The 15,230-nt window shown below is 43.7% G+C and overlaps 1 long non-coding RNA gene across 3 annotated transcripts in view; it reads left to right on the top strand.

Annotated features, from left to right (window-relative positions):
- LOC107195409 overlaps positions 1 to 15,230 on the top strand; it is a 151,155-nt gene that overhangs the window by 48,118 nt on the left and 87,807 nt on the right. The gene's annotated exons all lie outside the window — the stretch shown is intronic.

Genomic DNA, 15,230 nt, shown 5'->3' with positions numbered 1-15,230 from the left:
AAGACTTTGAGTGTGCCATCTGTTCTCCGGCTAGACCCTGACTGACACTGACAGGATCCTGTCCCTGAGAAGCTCGCAGTCTGCTTAGACTAGTTATCCCAAACGTCCTCACAGCTGCTGTTACAACCCAGACCAGCTCTATTATTACACGCTAAATATTTTTGCTTAGCTTGCCTCACTTTTTTTTTTTTTACCACATATTAATTCGAGTAAAAAAGTGACTTTTTAAATTTATATTTATCATCTGTCTGCTTATCTATTTATCTTTCTATCATCTACCATCTATCTAAATTGAGTTACAATTGACGTGTAGCCTATAACAAGAGACTTTTTTTTTAATCACCATCTAAATATAAAATGAGTATACATGCCCCAAATAGAAGACAAAGGTAAAACAAAACACTTTTGTTAAATTCTAGCGCAGTATTACTTGGTTAAGGGCACATACTCTGGATACTCTGCCTAGGTTAGAATCCAGGTTCTCCTGCTTTTCAGCTGTGTGACCATGAGTGAGTCACATAAGCTCTCTGTGCCTCAGTTTCTTCATCTGTAAACTGGGAATCATGAATCCGTCTACTTCATAGGGTTGTGAGGATTGGCTGAATGAATTTATTAATTATGTACATGTCTAGAGAATATATGTAAAGCCCTTAGAACACTGCCAGGCACACAGATAGTACTATTTGAAATTAAGCTGCCATTTTGATGATGGTGGTGGTGGTTAAATGACCTAACTCAGGCTTTGAGCTGAAGGGCTATTAGCAAAGGGCTGAAGACACATCAGCCCTGACTGGAGCTTTTTCTCTGATGTAATCAGAGTTAGAAAAAAACTGAAAGCAATAACTTCCTTATCAATGTACTTTATGTCTCTGTGTACCATCTAAAATTACTGATATACCAAAAGCTGGCCTCATGTACCACCAGTGGAATACCTACACTTTAGGAAACACAGACAGGGAAACAAATAACTGTTATGGTACAGCAAACAATAAACAAAATGTAGGAGGCAACGCAGAGAAATGAGTGACAAACTTAGGGGTGGAGAGTTGGAGGGAAGCTGTTGGCCAGGTTTATCAGAGTCTGAATTGCGGTTGGAAAACTGGCAGAGAAAGGGGATTTTGGCGGGTAGAGGGAATAGCTTCTTTGAGGGCAGGTGGATAACTTAGCGTGGTATGTTCAGAAAAGGACAAAATTTACAAAGAAATAGGAACTTCCTAACGAAGAGGTAGCAATCGCTTAGAAAGAGCTGTCTAGAGAAGCAGTTTTCAAAGTGTGGTTTCCAGAACTGCCGCATCAACAAAACTTGAGAACTTGCTAGAAATGCAAATTACCAGGGTCTCAGAACTACTGAATCAGACACTCTGGAGGTAGGGTCCTCCCAGCAATCTTGGGTTTAACGAGCCTTCCAGGTAAGTCTTATGCCTGCTAGAGTTTGAGAACCCCTGGCCTAGAAGAAGGTGGGAGAGTATTAGCAATAACCAAGCATGAGATTCTGCATACAATAACGGTAAGAGCCATTTATCGAGCACTTTCTATGTGTCAGGTGTTGCACTGATCACTCTACCTGTTCTATCTTCTGTAATTCTCACAATAGTCCTGACAGGTAGATGTACTGTTATGACTATTTTATTCGCAAATTGAGGCTTAGGTTGAAGTTTGACAAACCTTTGTTTCCAAGGCAATGAAACCTAGAATAATGAGGACATAGGATGGTGGAAAGATAGCCAGAGGATGGATGTGAAACAATTGTCAGAGATTGTCTACAGCACTGTTGTCCAATGGAACTTTCTATGATGGTGGCAATGTTCTGCATGTGCACAGTCTGATATGATCGCCACTAGCCACATGTACTTGACTGGTGATTATTAGTGTGACAGAGGAATGGAATTTTAAATTGTATTTAATTTTAATGAATTTAAATGTAAATAGCCACATAAGGCTAGTGCTTACCATCTTAGACAGTGCAGATCTAAGGTTACAGAGTGAGTAAGTTCAAGGACAGAACTTGACCTTGGGTCTGTCTGACTTTCAAAGCCATGGGCTTGCCCACTGTTGTTTCTAACACAGAGACTCTCTGGCCCAGTGTCTGAGAAGGACTTGGGATCTCTTCCAGGTCAAGTCCCTGGGAAATTACCTCTTGACCCAGGATGACTCTCTGGGCACTCTAGCCTTAGCTTAGTAGTGTTTGCCCAGTGGTGGGAGGGAAGGCATAGAAAAGAGCTACAACCAGCTGGTCTCAAAATGTTCCCTATGGTACAGATGAGAGCTGACTGGTGGCTTTCAGAGCAGGGATTGCATGCTGAACTCGTCTTTCCTGAGCCTTTACCCCTGCTGGCCCTGTGTCAGTATTAGACACTGGGTGGCCCATCCAAGAGACTGCAGGAGGTCTCCTGGAAAAGATGTTTTTTAAATTAGATTCCAGAACTTGAGCACATTTTACTTTTTTATTTGCTTGATTCTCCATGAAGCTGATGGAACATTGAAAACTCCTGCTCCCAGGAATTCTTGGCCTCATCAACTCTATAAACTGTTCAGATCCACCCCCTGCCTTCTTTTCACCATCCAATGACCTCACTATTCTAGGCCAGGGGTTGGCAAACTTTTTTCCGTAACGAGCCAGGTAGTAAATATTTTTGCCTTTGCGAGCCATGTAAGTCCTCTGTTTCATATTCTTTTTTTTTTTTAGACAACCCTTTAAAAATGTAAAAATCAGTCTTAACTCTTGAGCAAGACTGGGCTCACCAGCCACCAGTTGCTCTCTCTTTTAGGCTCTTTTGCCTTGGGAACAAATGTTTATCAAACTTCAATGGGCACAAGACTATTCTTGGCGAGCCGGTTGAAACCACAGATTCCTGTGCTGCTCTGGTATTATGATTTAGTGGGATTGAACTATAGTGTAGGAACTGCATGGTTTAACAAACATTCTAAGTGACCATTCTAATGTAGATGGCTGTGGTCCATCTTTTGAGAAATACTGTTAGAGGTAGAAGGGCACTTAAAGCTCATTCAATGACCAACCCCATGAAGGAATTGAGGTCTAGGAAGGGGAAGGGATCTATCCTGAGGATTTCTGAGTTAGGGCCACAGGAGAGTGAGCTGGAGGAGGATTATACTGCTAAAGGCAGAGTGAGGAGGTGAAGAGAAACTGGAACTTTGATAATTGAATTTAGCTGTTGGGAACAAGCCATTTCTGATGGTGGTCAAACTGTGCCACTTTCAACAAACTTTTCTGTATTACTTAAGCCAGTCTGAGTCCAATGGCTGTTACAGACCCCTCTTTCCACTAGCCTTCTTTCATCTGCCTCTGTTGAACTATCTTTGAAGGAATACTCCCAAAGTATCATCCACATGTTTAACCCTTAAATGTCAAGGCCTTTGGAATACATTGGGTAGGTCATACCTACCTCCCTACACCTGAAGGCAGTGTGTGTAGAGCTGAAAGTAGGCGAGGTCCAGAACTGAGAAATTTGGCTTCTATTCTTGCTTCTATCATCATATAACTGTTCGAAATGGGCAAATTACTTAACTTCTCCAGGCTTAGAGTTTTCATCTGGAAAATGAGGGAAGTGGAAAGAATTATTTTTGGCCCCTTTTGGTCTAAATATTACCATTGTATTCTAATTGTCAATACTACTCTCCTTGATTTTCACAGCTCACTCTGTTCTTCCTCTTTTTCTTTCCTCTCCCACTCTTTTTTTCATTTTCTTTCTTCCTTCTTTCCTTTCTCCCTCCCTCTCTTCCCTTCTTTTTCTTTCTTTCCAGAGAAGAAACAGATACACACACACACACACAAATGAGACCATTGACTTTGGCCCAGTCTATTCTTTACTGGCAGAAATTATATCCCCAGCAGCTCATGTATGTTCATGTTTGAATCAACAGCCCTCAAAGGTTTCTCTAGGGAACTTAAACATTTCCTTCCTGATTGGAAGAACAGGGCTGATAGACACAATATGAATTTTGATTGGATGGAAACACATTTTTTTTTTCATTTGGTAAAAAATAATCACGTCAGTCAGTTGAACAACAGCAGCAGCAACAAAATGCACTGGCCTCACAATTTGTTAGTGCCGGTGGAATGAATTACCTGCTGGTGGAATGAATTACTTGTGCTCGATACCCCTGGAAGACCAGCCACCCCGTCTTGGCAGGTTTTCCTCTTTCTCTTCACTGAGAGAGGACATTACTTAATTCTGCCTTCAACTTGTTGTGACAGGAGCCAGAGAAGCCTAGGTGATTAGAGCTCACACTCACGTGAAATCATTCTTGTTTGACTTTTAATAATGTTTGTTCTTTTTTCTTTTAGATCTAAGCGTTACACGTTCAAAGCAGAAAATGTAGTAAAACAGAAAACACACAAAGGAAAAAAAAGCAGTAACAGTCACCAGTAATCCCACCGCCCAGAGGTGACCACATGCAGTTTTTTAGCTGTTTTGTTTCAACAACTTCTTCTCTAATCACCAAAGCAATATATGCCCAATGCTCAAGCAAACACTCAAAAGAAAAATTAATCACTGCTAATCCCACAGCCGATGATAGTCACACGAAGCCTTTGAATGCCCTGCCCTACCCCGGCCGCCCAGCCTGCTGCCTTTCCTCACGTTTGCTTTGTTTCCACGCGCCAGGATTTCGCGTTCTGTGAACTGAAGGCATTTGGGTCTGGCAGAAAGGCACAGGCATGTTTGCTTTAGTGCTCTGGAGCAATGTCTCCCTAAGGGCTAGCCCCCAAGCATGGTCTGTGCACAAGAAAACCAGCTCCGCAGAAACGAACCCCCTCTCATCCCCTCCTCTCATCAGAATTTAAAAAGAGTGCCTGGAACTCTCCCACATGGGGTATGCAAAATGGTTTGAGTGCCAACTGTATTCACTGGCAGTAATATGGCCTAAAATGTTGTTTTATGTGCCGAGTTAGTTTCTGATGCCATAGTGTAACTAACCATCTTTTTCCCCAAACCAGTTCCCTTTTCCTGTCTTTTTTCCTTCTGCAAGAAAGATCCTGACTCTCTCTATTGCCCAGGCACCACTTTCTCTGCCTCCATCTTTTCTGCCTACAAAAGGTCCTGAATATTTTCTTTCTAGGTATGTGATCAAGAATAGTGAGATAAACATTCCATTGGCTTTAGAGTCAGTTTGACTTGGATTTAAATTCTGCTCCTGCCACTTAGCAGCATGTGACTGGGATAAATTAACTAACCTCCTTGAACCTGTTTTGGGCTCTGTAAAAGGTGATAGTAGCCATTATGTATTGAGTGTTTACTGGGTACATAAAACTCTTCTCACCGCTTTGTGTATATTAACTCATTTAATCCTCATGACCACGTTATAGGATCTTTATTCTCATTTTACTGGACTAAGAAACTGGCCCAGAGAGGGTAAGCCATTTGCCTCAGGTCACACAGCTAAGCGGCCAAGTCAGAATTTAGACTCATAGTCTGTTCCTGACCAGTCCTCTAACTCCTCTAGTGGGGGAAACACCTTCTCCAGAAGGAATCATAAAGGTTTAATGAAAATTTATGTATAGTGCCTAGAACAGAATGGATCAATCCACATGCTTTTCTTTTAAAAAAGACTTAGAAAAATTTCCTTTCTGCATTGTATTATCCCTCTCCTGCTTTTTTGGGGGGAGGGGGGAGGGTATGTGTTGCAAAAATTGATATTTTAGAAATACAAATAGTCCAGAAATTTTTATTAGACTTGTCATAAAAGCATGATTGTATACTGTGCATTTACTGTGTTCTAGGTACTGTGCTGAAGATTTTTAATGAATGATCTTAATGAGTCCTTATGGTAGCCCTGTGAGATGCACTGTAGTGTCCTTATCCTGTGATTCTGCTTGGCATGGATAGGTAACCTGGCCAAGGTCACGCACGTGAGTGACAGAGCCAAAATTCAAACTAAATCTACTTCATTTCAGAGCCTGAACTATTAATCATGTTTGCTAAAAGATGTCGTTCTTTATGGTGTTAATGCCTTTCTTGGGGCATGTGGGGGAAGTTGGGCAGTAATACATGGGATGGATTGTCTTTTAAAATATGTGTAATGGTCATCCAAAGAGGGACATTGGTAAATATTGCTCTGGCATCCAGGGATGGGGGCATCCCTGCAGAGCCCTGAGTCATGGTGACATCAGATCTGCAGCAATGGCATGGGCGTGAGGCTGAAAGCATTTGTAGGGACTTGACCACCTGGATCCCTAGTCTTCTCCTTGCATACACTTAAGAGCTACCACCCTGACAGACATAGGGGAGGAGAAGCCGTTCAGATACTTTCTTAGCACAGGGACCAGAGTGTGGGGGTTTAGGGCATAGGTGGTGAGATGAGGAAATAAAGGTAGAATCACAATAAACCTTGAGGGAAATGAAGTTTGGGCTGTAAGGCTTTGCTTCTAATTAGACATGACTGTCAAACTTGCACTGGCTAATGAAATGTGAGAAGCGACGTGTGTCACTTCTATTTGAACAGCCAGTGCACGATTCATCACACATCTTGCTTTGCTATGGCAGAGTGACACTTCAGATGATGCTGGCTCCATCAGACTAAACCCCAAGTAAGGAATTGTGAAGCAGAGGCCTCATTCAACCCATACTGACCAAGGAGTGTGAAAGAGAGATAGATAGACTTATGTTGTTTTGAGGTTCTGAAACTTTTTTCCCTCCTCCCCTCTCCTCTCCCCTCCCTTCCCCTCCCTTCCCTTCCCTCCCTTCCTTTCCTTTCCCTTCCCTTTCTCATTCTTTTTTATTTTCTTTGTCTTTTATTAATACTATTTCCTTTGCCCAGTGTGAGAAGTAAGGAAGAAGGAATTAAATTTATAGAGTACTTATGATATGCCAGTTGCTTTTTACAGACATTATCTTTTTTGAGCCTTACAACAATTTTTCAAAATTGATAATACTAGCTCCATTTTGTGGATAGGGAGACCAAGGCCCAGGGAGTGTATGGGACTTGCTTAGGATTGTGAAGAAATACAGTGGCTGAACTGGGATTTGAAATGAGACCCTTGTGACTCCAAAGCCAGCTGTCTCTCCCAGGCACAGGAATGAAACTATATGAGTGTGGCTGAAGGCCAATGAATATGTACTAAGTGATGTCTAGATATGTCCCTGTACAGCTGAGCAAACATTTGGTGACTTGTGCAACCCTAAACGCAGTATGGGGTCAAGACTAGTCGTCCTGTGGGTAGGAAAACGAATTCTTGCCATGTCCACACTGTTTGTGAAAGTGATTTTGTCTCAGAAATTACTGCTCACTTGTTTAAACATTTGTTCGAAATTTCAGTTGATAAATGAGCTCTCAATGAATGTTAGAAACTGTTTTCAGAGAGTGAAGCACAGTTAGTGCAATGCGGTGAACCTGGTGGTCATGAGCGACCCCACAGAAAGCCATTCTTATTGGAAGCTTCTTCAGTTCAAATTCTGCCAGCTTCCAGATAGTTCCTCCAGGAGTCATGCAGGATAGGATACCTTTCCTCTGACTGGGAGGAATTCCATCTCTATTCCTCTCTGCACTCAGCCGGGGCAGTACAGCCCAGAGGATTAGCAGGATTTGTGCCTGGGCCAGCGAGATCTGCCCTGGCGTGCAAGTCATTGACTTCTGAATGACCCTCTGCCCTGAGACAAATGGCTCCTGGGTCTCGCACCCCCTACACACTTCCTAGAGTTTCTTGGTTTACTTAGTTTGTGGGTAACGCAGGGAAAGGAAAGAGGGGCAGCTTGCAAGATGTCCCTGGGAGAAGGAACTCGGGACCATATAGTCCTTTCACGGCAGGCAACCACTTGTGGAATTTTCCCTGATGTTTGTGTGGTTCTCAAGTTTCCAGACCTGCTCAACCAAGCTCTTGGAGTTGGCTTTTCAGCACAGAGAAGTACTTGGAGCTGCCAGGCCACCAGTTTAGCCTTGGGGCTGTGACTAAACAAATAAAGAGGACCCCTCCCCCAACCGGGTGAGTTTATTTTCAAAGATAGGGCTTCCCCAGATGTCGCCATGGAGCCCACAGGAAGGCCTCTGTGGGCAGCGGGCTGCGGTAGCTATGCATAGGCAGCTAGGGGACCCCCTCTCCCTGACCCGTTTAAGTCACACTGTGATTGATGATTGGAATGGAAAAAAAGCAACTGCAGATGGGCAGACAGCGGGATAAGCGAAAACAACAGTGCCTGTTTCTGGCATCTGTCCCTGCCTGAGGTGGAGGAGGCACTGTAAGTAGTCTACTAGTGAAAATCATGGGTTTTGGACTTAGACAAGTTGAGTTCAAATTCCACCAATATCACTTACTGGCTGGGTGACTTTGGGAGAATTTTTATCACTGTTCTGAGTCTTTGGGAGAAGATAGCGATATCTGTCTCAGGGTTGTTCTGGTAATTAAATGAGGTAATACAGGGGAAAGTACTTACAGCAAAGCCTGGCAAATAGCTACAATTAGTTTGTGACTATATAAAACACTCTGCCCAGGACCTGGTACCAAAGAAATGCTCAGTGCTAGGGAACTGTTTCATGGGATCCTGGAATGCCAGCATGGATCTTGCCTGAAGCCACAGTGGCTAATCCAGGATCATACTCCTAGCTCGTGGCAGAGAGAGGATTGACCACATCACACTTCCTGTCTGCTCTCCCTTTGAAGAACCCCTAGGCCCCTGTTTTGCTCATCAAACTTAGTTTGGGGTTTTAGAGGTTGAGTTTGCTGGAGAAAATTTTATTTTGCAGTGTTGCTTTGAAAGAGTTCAGGCTCCCCGTTCTGTTTGGGTTGGTAGTCAGCAGCACGATGGGAACACAAAAAATACCACACTTGGTAGCTGCAGAAATGGATTTAAATTTTACCTGTAACTCATCAATTCTGTGAGCTTGGGCCAGTGACTAAACTCTCTGAGACTCGGTTTCCACAGCCCTTCCCGACCTGTCTCTGCCGATTTTCGGAGGCACATGTGGGTGAGTCCTCCTGGTCCCTTGGCATATGGTGCTGGGTCTCACAGCTTCCACTGAGGCACTTTTGTTCAAGGGTGGGTGTGTAATCAGTTGCTAAAAATGGGGAGAGAAAGGAGGAACATCTTATGCTACCATGATGCTGATGCCACTGCCCAAGACTCAGTTTCTTCTTTCGTAAAGTGGGGATATTAAATAGTACCTATCTCCAAATATGTTGAAGATTTAATGAGCTAATATAAAGAGATTAGAACAGTGTCGCGAACATAATACTCAATGAACATCAGTGTTGTTATTATTAGGTCAGGTTGCAGGGACTAGGTACTTGGAAACTCCCTGCCCCCAGCCAATCTGTGCCTCAGGGGCTAGATTGGTGGCCTTGGTCATAAGATAAGAGGGTAGCAGAGTGGCCAGGTGGAGCAGTTGCATGGGAGGCACCCAGGATTCATGGGAACAGGAGGGCATTGATTTGCAATCTTAGCATGGATTTGGGCTAGACATCTGGAAGCCTGGACTTTGTCTGTGGTTGGTGGCTGTGAGAGCCACTTATTGCATCATTCTTGTTATTTTTTAGCGACTAGAGCAGAGTCTTTTCCTGGTTCAAACAGGAGTCATGGGCAAGGCCAAGTAGTAAAGCAGGGCAGCTGTCAGGAGAATTCAGGCTACAGTGGGCGTAGTGCCCAGGCCAGCAGCCTGTGATAAGGAGGAATGCAGTGGAACGTGACATCTGCTGCCCAACCACGTCCCCACACTGCCTGGCCTTGTCCAGCTGCTTAGGACAAGGAAGGAAACTAGCATTTTCCCACTGCCATTGTGTACAAGACAGGTCATCAATCTTAGCTCAACTCATCCTCATAACCCCTCAAGATGGTTATCATTTCACTTTATGCAAGAGGAAGAGGAAGACAAAGAGGAGATTCGAAAGTGCTCAAGAGACAGAGAGAGGCAGAACGAGTATTCAAGCCTGGAGACTCAGCTCCAACACCCATGTTCCTTTTATGGTACATGGTAGTTCTCACTGGCCCAGCCATGACATCGCCGGCAACATCTGGCTTATCTTTAATCAATGCCAAACCCAGCAAGAGGAGACAGAACAAAATCTAGAGGCAGGTGGCTCCTGACACTAATGGCCTGAAGGAAGGAGAAGCACAAGCCCAAGACTCCTTCCTAGTTTGAGTGCTCTTTGCTGACCCCTGCCTTTTACCTTCCTGCCCCCAGTGCCCTGGACACACCCTTGGCCTGAAAGAGGCAGCCTGTCCTGGTGCCAGCCCAGCAGGCTTGGCCCACAAAACAATAGCTGGAAGAGCCTCTTGGAACAAGTACTTCCTGAAGTGCCCAGAACAGCCACTGTCCCCGTGGCTCAGGAACAATCACAATTCACGGTAGCTTCCACCTCCTTTTTGGGGCCTCCTGCACTCTGGGCAGAGCCCTCCAGGCCAGCTGCTACAGGCTCTGAGCTCCAGGAAGGACAGGCAGAGATAAGTGCAGGAGGCCAAGGCTCAGTCTGCTCAGATGCCTAAAGGGTCTAGGACAGACCTTGATACACACACACACACACACATACACACACACACACACACACACACATATACGTATACATGTATATATAATTTTTTTTCCACATTGAAGCTAGAGGAAAATTCCTGGATTCTCGCTTTTCTTTAACCTTCCTGTAAACCAATGGCCTCACTCTTGATCTGTGTACTTTTATCATCTTTCTTTGCACTTCATAAACAAAGAGGGAGAAAAAGAAAAAAAAGCCAAAAGGAAAAAATAAATCCTGGAATAAGACTATACACCCAGTTATTAATTTGGCAACATTAAATGAGACCTGCTGTGTGCCAAGCACAATGGAGTACAAAAAAGAATTATTCGGTGTTTACTCACTCATGTATTTACTACTCATTTCATAATAGTGATAGAGCCCCTGCCGGGTCCCAGGCATTGTGGGCGTGACAATGTCTGGGCAGCTTGGGCCCTGCCCAGTGTGGGAGGTAAACAAGTGCACCAGCAGTCGACATGCCTGGTTTATGTGAAGGGGAGTTTAGGGTGATGCGCAGGAGGGGCAGCAGACCCTAATCAGAGTCCTGGAGGATGGACAGCGGGTAGGGAGCCCAAGGGAAGACGAAGTTAGGCTGTGGGGTGGGAGAGTGTATAGGAAGAAGTATTGGCATATGTGAGGCTAGAAGAGAAAAAGGATGCAGGTTTTCCAAGAAACGTGAAGGAGCTCCATGCGGCCAGATGCGAGAAGAATAATAAGTCTCATGGTTAGACTTCAGCCTTCCCCGGGTGACAATCCTTGCCGGGCTGAGTGTCCTTGCCCAAACTATCTGGCAAGGACACTTGCCCAGAAGTGAGTTCTGTAACTCACTTTCATTCTCTGTAAAATGGATGTGAAGAAAATAATAGTACCTACTTCATTGGTTGTGATAAAGATTAAAATGAGCTAATACACGTGAAGTGCTTCCATTGTTTGTGGCATGCAGTAAGTGTTACAGAAACGTCAGCTGTAATTAGGTGAGAAATGATGGACAGGAAGCTTGGAGAAGTGAGCAGTTCCACACAACTGGAATGAACTCTAGCGAACCGAGCAGAATCAGAAAGACCCAACTCCTGCCCACAGGCAACATGCAGTATTGAGTTGTTAAAAACCTGGACCTGGAGTCAGAGAGACTTGGATTCCAATCTCATCTGTGTGACCTTGGACAAATTATTTGCCCTCTTTGAGCCTCACTTTTCTCCTCTGTAAAATGGGCATAATGATGGTGTATTCCTTAGAGTGTTAAAGTGAGTACTAACTGAGATAATATATGTGAAGTAAAGAGTATATAAAACACATTATTAGAAAAAATCGTAGCTATTATGATCATTGGTATAAAATGAAAGGGAAACAACATTAATATAAGGGAGACCATCTTTTAATAACCAGGATAATGATGCTTTGGAGTCTACAACTTCTCAGAAGCTTCCCTTTGCTCTAGAATAAAGATGTGCCTAATTCATTGGCTTCATCTCTTGTCTTCCTCTTTCTCTCTCATTACTTCATCTATTCTGTTTGTATATACACTGCCCAGAAAGTTCCACTCCCAAACCTTCAGATCGTAGGTGAAACATCATTTACCGGGGGAAGCTTTCCCTGACCTCAGACATGGTTAAGTTTATGTTCCCTTGCCGCACGTTCTCATAGTACCCTGTGTTTTGATTCACATCTGTTTTCCTATCTAGACTATAAGATTCATGAAGCCAGAGGTCATATCTGTTTTACTTATTATTGTATCTCCAACACTTAGTATGGTCTCCATAATAAACAAACCAATAAGTATTTACTAAATAAATGTAATAAACAAGAACGCAGTGCAAGAATAAACTCTTAGGGAGAAGCTGGAACCTGTTCCTAAGGTCCAAGAACCATTCATAGAGCAGTTTTCCAAGGTCCCTCTGTGTTCTCTAAGTCAAAACGGCAGACTCCGAGACCCCGTTCCTTTGCCTGGACAGCAGTGTAATCGATACATCACACAGTAATGAACCGAAGGGCTGATTAAGAGCTTATGTAAATGTTGAAAACTTTGGCAGTATTCATTTCCCTCGGATTTTGCCATGACTCAAAGGACGGGAATTTTTCAAAAACGCTTTTAGAGCATACCCACACCCAACTATGGAAACCTTAGAAGAATGTAGTTCAGGGAATGTCCCTTGGTGAGGGATTAGGAGGCTCCGAACACGTTTTCAAAGGCATATGGAGACAAGATGTCAGTAGGAGCTTGTTTCTCTGACAGAATCTGAAATGCTTTTACCCAGCAAGTTTCCAAGAGGCTTTTAAGTGAAGAGGTTAATGTTGTAGATTTATAAATAAATGGATGTTTGTGGTGACTTCATTGTGGTTCATGTGACAGGGCAGACTGCGGGAGAGGGGAGAAGAGATTACGCCTTGCATCAACAGCTTAATTGCTTCTCCTGCCTCTCGGTTCAGTGAGCAGGAGTTGAGAGAACTCTGGATGAGGAATCGTGGAACTTTCTTTCTAATCCTAAGCCTCTGATGAGCTGTGTGACCATGGGCATAATAGTAACTGTTCTCTGCTTCAGTTTTCATTTGCCCGATGAATGAAAAAATTCCTTCATCCAAGTGTTGTAAAATTGGCTTGTAATAACAGTTGCTAAAACTCATTGAGCCCTTACTATGTGCCAGCACGTTTATGGACTCCCTCTATTGATCTTCATAGCAACCTGTGAGATAGATTACTATAATTACCCCATTTTACAGATGAGGATGGCCCAAGGTCAAACAGCTGGTAAGTGGTGGAGCCATGATTTGAACCCAGGCTGTCTGGCTCTGGAATCAGTTTTAATGACTGTGCTACACTATACTGTCTTTCTAGGTAGTGGGTGCAAGGGTTGGGAAGGGCTTCAAGAAGAATAAAGCTCAATTGCTTGCTGGCTGGCCAGGATCTCGAAAGAGAGTCCTTAGTGGGAAGGAGATGGGTGGAGTGGCTGCCAAGGAGAGACAGGACGTCTCTGTGGTAACTGCCCCTCCAGAAGGTGAGGTTTATATTTTTATGGCTAGTATTGGGGAATGAGAGTGCTGAGACCCTGGGCTTCCATCCAGTCTTGGCCACTTAGTATGTGACTGACTATTAGGGGAAGTTACTAATCTGATCTCAGTTTTATAGTTTACCTGAAAAATGGCACTGTTAAGTCTACAGGGTATTGTGTGGAAAATGGCTGCACATAGCGGGCGGTCAATGAGTTTCTTCCACCCCCTTTATATCATGGTCCCAAGAAGATGAATTTAGTTAGTGTCAATCATACCCCAAAACTACTTTGGAATGTATTTATTCTTTGGGTTTTTCAGAGCGCCCGTATTTTATGTTGGAAGTGTTTTTCAGCTCAGGGCAATTGATAAGTTTTCAGGTTCACTTCCACACTCATATTTGTCTATGGAAGAGCAATTTCCTTTTCCTTTGGTCTGAGGCAGATGAAAATTCTCGATGACATTTTAGCCTTCCTGAAAGACATAACACCTAGACTCTGTCTATACTTGTGAGGAGTTTGTAAGGAGTGAAGTTTTCTATGAATTGTGTCATCAAGGCTGGAGCATTTTTTACTCCAAAGGGGATAGTCATATTTACTGTATAAGCTGGGGCTGAGCAGATTAAAACAAAGATGAGAACTTCTGATTAAAGACTCGCCCTTAGTGCTGGGCAGACCCACCTAGGTATGATTAAATTATTTGAGTCCTAATTCACATTGACAAACAGGAGTGTTTAAATGAGGGATCACCAAGAGGTGGAGAGACTTGAACACTTGTCATGCAAGGAACAGATTGTTTTTTGAAAGGTATATGGTAAGGCAGAGGCAGAGCCATGGGGAGTCTCACGTAGACCTCGAACTTACTCCTACTCCACACACACACACACACACACACACACACACACACACACACACACTCCAGATGGAATGCCCTAAACGATGACTCAGAGTCATTAATAACATGACCACTTGTGCAGCCCAAAGATTAGACAGCCAAAAGCCAAGAGTCTGTTATGTTGAAGTGGCACTGGGTGGGAAGCACTCTCTCCAGAGACCGGGGCAGAGTGACTGGGGCAGGGTATGACTTGCCAGAGGAGGGTTCACAGAATGTTTAGACTGTGACTCATGAAGGTCTTGGATGAATAAATAGCTCTCTTTCTGCTGTGACTGTTGACAGGGCTGGTGACAGCTTACCTTTGCAGTTGCCAAGGAGAATCTGACTCTGATTTTTGACAAGTTCAACTTTTCTAACCAGCCGGGCCCTCCAGAGGGACCACCATGAACAAAGACCTGGCCAAGTATAAGGGGCAATGAAGCAATGGGTGATATTTGGAGGCATGAAATCAGAAGAGCAAACATCTCTTCCCAGCCAAGGAAGAGTCATTGATGAGAAGGGAGGATTGGAGGAAGAAAATTTTCTGCTCCCAGGATTGGGAGAACATTTTCATGTGGCTAGCTGGCCATAGACTACCACTTTTAACAAAGTCTTAGAGCTTCATAATTCTGGTGAGAAGAAAGGTAGTACTCTTTCTGGAAATGACTATACAATTTAGGATATATTTGGCTGCCAGTAACAGAAAAATCTGATAGTGTTTTAAGCTATGAAGATATTTGATTATCTCATAGAATAGGAGTCTGGAGGTAAGTATTCTAAAGTGAGAACAGCAGCTCAATGGCGTTATCAAGATGCCAGGAACTTTTCCATCCTTCTACCTTTCCATCCTCCATATGTATATAGGTCATTGATTCTTCTGCTGTTTGCCTCATGACTGCAATATGGCTGCCAAACA

The sequence above is a fragment of the Pteropus alecto genome, unplaced genomic scaffold (assembly GCF_000325575.1).
Source record: "Pteropus alecto unplaced genomic scaffold, ASM32557v1 scaffold71, whole genome shotgun sequence".
Classification (NCBI taxonomy): Eukaryota; Metazoa; Chordata; class Mammalia; order Chiroptera; family Pteropodidae; genus Pteropus; species Pteropus alecto.
The sequence above is the reverse complement of the archived record's forward strand: the minus strand, read 5'-3'. Positions and strand labels throughout refer to the sequence as shown.